The following is a 6,000-nucleotide window of genomic DNA, read 5'->3' as shown; positions in this document are numbered from 1 at the left end:
GTATCTTTGCCCCCCTCTAAACCAATACCTTTTTTGGGGAATATTTGATGGTACCCATTGCCGGGTGGAATGGCAACTTTTGTTGCCCGAGGCCGAGGTATAGAGTCTAATTGATTTGGACCATTCAGTGGGTACCTCGCCTCTGATGACCAAAAGGCAGAAACAGAGGGAGCCCACTGCTTCTGGGGCACAATGATGCCTGAGGAGGGACATGCCGACTTGTTGCTTCGTTGGAAGTCAACATAAAAGCAGAGGAAGGACAGGTATCCAGTGTTGTGGGTCTGATGGATAAGAGGTTAAATAACATTGAATGGAAACTAAATCTCTCTCTCCTGCATTGCCTGCTATTTTATTCCTCTTAAAAATAACAGATGTCTGCGTAGAGGTTGAATCAGTAAAAATTGTTTTGTTATGATGTTCAATCTCTGGTGTAGCATGAAAGCTGCCTTGTGTAATTATAGGTGGTGTCCTCAGATTAGGGGCATGGAGCAGAGAAAATATCTTAAAAGTTATGGAGGTTATAGATACGATGAAGGTACATGAGAAAGGACTGGCGATTTCTGCAAGCTTGCAACATTGTGAATTGTTGCTTATGAAATGTTAGCAGGATGACTGTTTCTTCCTCAATGAAACAAACAAAATCATCTCATGGGTTCGGTATTGTTAGATTGTGATATTTCATCGCTTTTAAAATTCTAATTATTGATCTTGTAATATTAGATGTTTGGTAGTATGAGGATAACTTCTTTTTTTTTTTTTTTTGTGGATGGGTCGGCCGTTCAAACTACTCTCACATGAGCACAACCAGCTACATCACTAACAAGAATACTAGTAAAAGTAGAAGGAACTAAAGACTGCTGGGTCCATAGGAACTCCTCTAAATGCTGAGTAACTAAGGAGGCGACCTAATCAGCAGCTTAGTTCACCTTCTGAAAGACGTGTCTGACCTAAATAGTCTGGCATTTCCGTAGCATCTGTTGTATGTCGCACAAAAGTGGGTGTTCCACCACCTTCTATCTCTTCATCTAAAGGCGATTAATCAAGACAGCAGAGTCCTCCAGAATAATCCCATCTGCCTCTAGCACATATCTCGCATGGGATAGCTCCGTCCATACAGCCCCAAGCTCCGCCCTGAATGCTGAGGCTTCAAAAGAACGACATCCCACCGCAGCAATCAGTCTGGTGTTGTGGTCTCTGATCACAAAAGCCACTCTTGCTCGATCTCCACTGGCAGGCATACTCCCATCAAAATTCACGTTAAGATGGCCAGGGGGTGGGGGCTCCCAAGAGATAAGAACAAACCATGAGGATGACTCTTGAAAGTTTAAAAGAAATATGGAATTGAAATTTCTTTATTTTTTTTTGGTACGGCGGCGGCTCACACACGATGGGTATGTATGTGGCCAATAAGACCAGAAAATAAAAGAGCATATAATGACTTATATAATGACTTAGGCAAAGAACTGTGATTTGCCTAGAGAAATCCTTCAGAGTGGTGGGCAACAAAGGAGGTAATCCAGTCGGCAGCACCGTTTGCTTCTCTGTATATATGCGTGGCCTGGTAGGAGCCACACTCTCCCAAGATCCTGCAGATGTCAAGGAGCAACGACTATCCCCCAACTGCGCACCCCCAACCCCTAATCCACTTGATCGCTTTAGCCGAGTTCTCCTTGAGAATGATGTGATCCGCACCCAGCACACGCATCGTATAAATGACACCCTCCCATGCAGCTCTGAGCTTGGCACTGATGATAGTCGTGTCAAAAATCCGCCGCCCTCCGGCTGCCCCCTGCCTGCCATCGTGATCTTTAATAACAAAACCGACACCACCAGTGCTCTCTCCCTTGCTAATACTGCCATCAAAGTTCACTTTGAGAAAGCCGAGAGATGGAGGCTCCTAGGAGATAGGCATAATTTTGGCTGCTACAAGAGTAGAGTGGGAGCTCTAGATATTCCTAGTCGTCCCTGAATGTGACGTCTCAATGGTATTAATAACGTCCACCGTATGGAGTAGGGCTCTGTCCGCCACCACCCTCAGCAGCGCACTATCATCCTCGAAGACCCAAAAATTCTTGTCTAGCCAACAGTGGTAGGCTAAATAGGCAGCACAAGTCCTCATGTCCGCTAGATCGGGCTCCCGCGAAGTGGCCTCTAGGAAGCATAAGAAGTCATCGATCGATGTCCACCCCAGCTTCTGGTCGAAGGGTGCCGAGGCATATCTCCAAATCTGCGCAACCTGCGGACATCGAAAGAGGGCATGGAAGATGGACTCCTCCATCTCTGGGTAGACTGAACAGACTGAGGAGATCCTCACTCCTTCACTTTTAAATTCAATTTTTTCACCCTTTACCGTATTACATTTTTATCATGTTTAAATGCTCTTTTAAACCATGAAGTATCCATTGAATTACTATGATTCAATAGCTATTAGGTGTCACCATCTGTGATTCAATAACTATGCTCCTCAGAAGAAGCATTATAACTTTTTTAATATAAAATTAAAGTATAAAAGTTAATGGGAGTATAGGTTTTTTTTTGCAAGATTAAACAATTATTTATGTATTTCTTTGATAATCCAAACGAAAAGCATTTATTTACTCACAAGCCGTGACTTTCACAAGGATTTTAGCATCAACAAAATAATTGAAATATCTATGCATGGATATTAGCGTCAAGGATCGAGAATATACAATACTCAGCATCTAACATAATGAATTCAACAAAAGAGAGAAATCAACGTTAATTCATAAATCCAAATGAAAGCTTTAATTTACCCGTGAGATTCACAATAATGCAGTTGCCGGCAAAATATATAGAAATCAATATATTAACATTAAAATTTGGAAAATACGAAACTAATATATAACAATAAATCAAATAAAGAAACAAAAATGTTCTATAATGGCAGTTTCGATATTAATGTAAATTGTAGTGGGAAATTAGAAGATGAAGCCCGTATATATAAGCGAACCCCTTCGTTCTCTCCTGCCCTAGCCGGGATGCATCCCGCTGCTGCTAGGGTTCCAGAAGTTCTTCCTCGTCCTTTCTCTGGTTGTAAATTTAACAAAATTAGGCGTCGATCTTTTTTTTTTTTTTTAAAGAAAATTCTCTTGTTTGCCTATCATTTTTTCCCAGATATCGCTTTTGTATTGCAATACAAAATATGTTTGATTTATTTACTTCTTTATTTTGGGGGGGTTTCTTTGAGTACGAAATATGTGGATCGTCGGAGTGAATGCCAGCGTACGCTATCCGTATTAATGTTAAACTTTAATTTTATTTTGTTTTTGCTAAAGATTTGAATCAGTGCTTATATCATGCCCGATGATGGAAAACTCGTGGATTTTGGAGCGGCTTCTTGGTTTTTCATTTTGAGCATCTGTGCGTGCTTTAATATTATCATCGTCACCACCGCCCCCGCCGTTATCATCACCATCACCGTCATCATCATCAACATCATCATCATCATCATCATCATCATCATCATCTTCCATGCATGTCAAAGTTGCTCACTATGAAAAACCAGCCATTAAGCCGTCGATGAATGCTGAAAGCTATGAGATCTGAGGGCTCCTCTTGTGAAATTTATAATTTAGATTTTTTTAATCGTTTTCCCCATCTTAAAAAGAATGGAAAATAAAGGACAATTAGTAGATGTTTTTCGGATTTGTTGACATGTTTTTTCTTAGAAAAAACCCCTATAGTTTATTGAGATGTTGGGTATTGAAGGCTTTTCGTGTCGCTTTATTGACACTTTCTCACTGTCTAACCATCTTGGCATTATTCTCGATATCAAGTCTTTAATCAGAAGTGCTGATTTTTTGAGATGTTAGATTTTGGCATTGTTCAAACGTACAGAGCATTACGATGCCATTGTTTTATGAGTTAGATGCTAAACTGATAAATAGACATCCCTTTCTGGATGTTTTCCTGATGTTTATTTGGTAGGATTCCTGTTATGCCTTGAACTTTGATGATGCCCAATGATGGAAACATGTTTGTGGAGTGGCTGTGTGGCTATTTCTTTTGAGCATTAGTGTGCCCTTGCTATACTACCACCACCTCCTCTGCTGCTGCTGCTGCTGCTGCTGGTGGTGGTGGTGGTGGCTGGCTTTTTTACCATTTGTCATGACTGCCAACGTTTCCCCTGTCTTCTTCTTCTTCTTCTTCTCCTTCTACGTCATCCTTCTGCATGCACATGAAATGCTCAATGTGAAATACCATTATTTGAGCTGCGGTGAATTTATAGAGCTATGAGATCTGAGGGCTTAACAATATAAAGTGCATAGATGGAAGTGCATTATACTGATGATTAAACCTTTTGATTACAGTGCTTTTATTTCTCTTGTTTGCTTTTTAACTGTCTCTGCATATAGCAATGCTTACAGAACTGCTTTGATTTCTCTTGTCTGGGTGCTGTTTGTAAGTGCCACACAATTATCTCAACTTTTTTTTGGTAAATATGTATTAAGCAGGGATTTATGTCAGAGTAAAAGAGCTTCCATTAAATCTAATCCATCCTCCCTAAAGTTGAAATTGAGTGGCTAATAGGCACTAGTGATATTCAGTCTTTTTGTCTTTTAAATTATATGTTTGTAGTGAACATGATAAACATGAAAGTTTGTTCATATGCGGACTAAAGCAGCTGAGATTCCATAAGCTTTTTAGTGGAAAGGGAGAGTATCAGTTTTCATTTTCAGTTTTCTTATATTTGTTTGCTTTCGTTTATTCTATTGGCTTATTTTTCACTAAATGGTTGCTTTTTGCTAATATAATTGCCTTGAGTTATGTATAAAATTTTATGTGAAAACAACTAGAAAAAATAATTGTTATTATACTGTTACTTTTTATTTTACTGTCTGTTCTTTAATTCAACATCTTCTTGTCAATTGTTAAAATAATTGACTTTATATTGGTTTTCCATGAAATATACTTAACTCCATGCTTTGCTTAGTTTAGTGTTCCTTTTCAAATTCATTTCAACTGTGTTCCTCTTTTGAGGCTTGAAGAATGGTTTCTTTGCACAAATTTTACCCATACCTTTGTCACCATCACTGTTTATATTCCTTTTAAAGGATGGTTCATTGCTTTAAATGAATGTTTCTCGCTCAACTGCTGGCTTGTAGCCTTTTATTTAAATGTATATTGCTTTAGACTGAATTGTTGAACAGCATTGTAGCCCTTGCTTGTTTCTGATGTGCTAATTAACATTTATAACAGTTCTTGCTATGGTTGATGTTGTAATCGTGATAATTTAGATCTTAAATTATTAATCTGTGTTAATCACTCCTGAGGTTACTGTCACTGAGTATCACTTTGCAGCTTGATGATTATTATTTTTTATTCTGCTACAGATTATTAATTCTTTGAGGTTGAGTTTTTTGTTTTCATTAAAGTATGACTCCACATACTCTTTGAAGGACCCAAACAGTGCACGCTACCTGCTTGCTTTTGTCCAAATTGATGCCAAAGCTTTGTATGCAAATTTTGAAGCGGTGCATTATTTTTTTAAGAGGAATTTGAAGCGGTGCATTATCATATGACACATGATTTTGCAGTGAAGGGCATCATGTTCTGTAACCATGTATTCCATGACTTTTTGCTTTCTAACTTTTATTACCCAAAAAGGAAAATGTGTTCTATTACTGTCTGGAGACCTGACTCTATTGTACCTGCTTGTGCTTGTGTTGAAACTGTTAGATTTACTCAGAATTGTTAAATTTTTGTGATTTGCTTGCTTTAAGCTGGTTTATATTTTTGGGTTGCTGTTTAGGCTGTTTGTATAATGCAATCTGCCATCCCCTAGTTCACTGTTGTGGTGGTTGAAGATGGGGGCCTTATATACAGAAAAAGGCTTGAGTTGGGTTGGAGGGATGCATAATGGGAATTCTCATAGATTAAAGATTAGTCATGACAATTGAGCTGCAACTTTCTTAGTAGTTAATATGCTCTATAGTCAGAGATCAAATTGTGTAGTTGCGGGCAGACATTGCAAAATTG

Source organism: Phoenix dactylifera, chromosome 14 (genome assembly GCF_009389715.1).
Source record: "Phoenix dactylifera cultivar Barhee BC4 chromosome 14, palm_55x_up_171113_PBpolish2nd_filt_p, whole genome shotgun sequence".
Classification (NCBI taxonomy): Eukaryota; Viridiplantae; Streptophyta; class Magnoliopsida; order Arecales; family Arecaceae; genus Phoenix; species Phoenix dactylifera.
Note: the sequence above shows the minus strand (reverse complement) of the source record.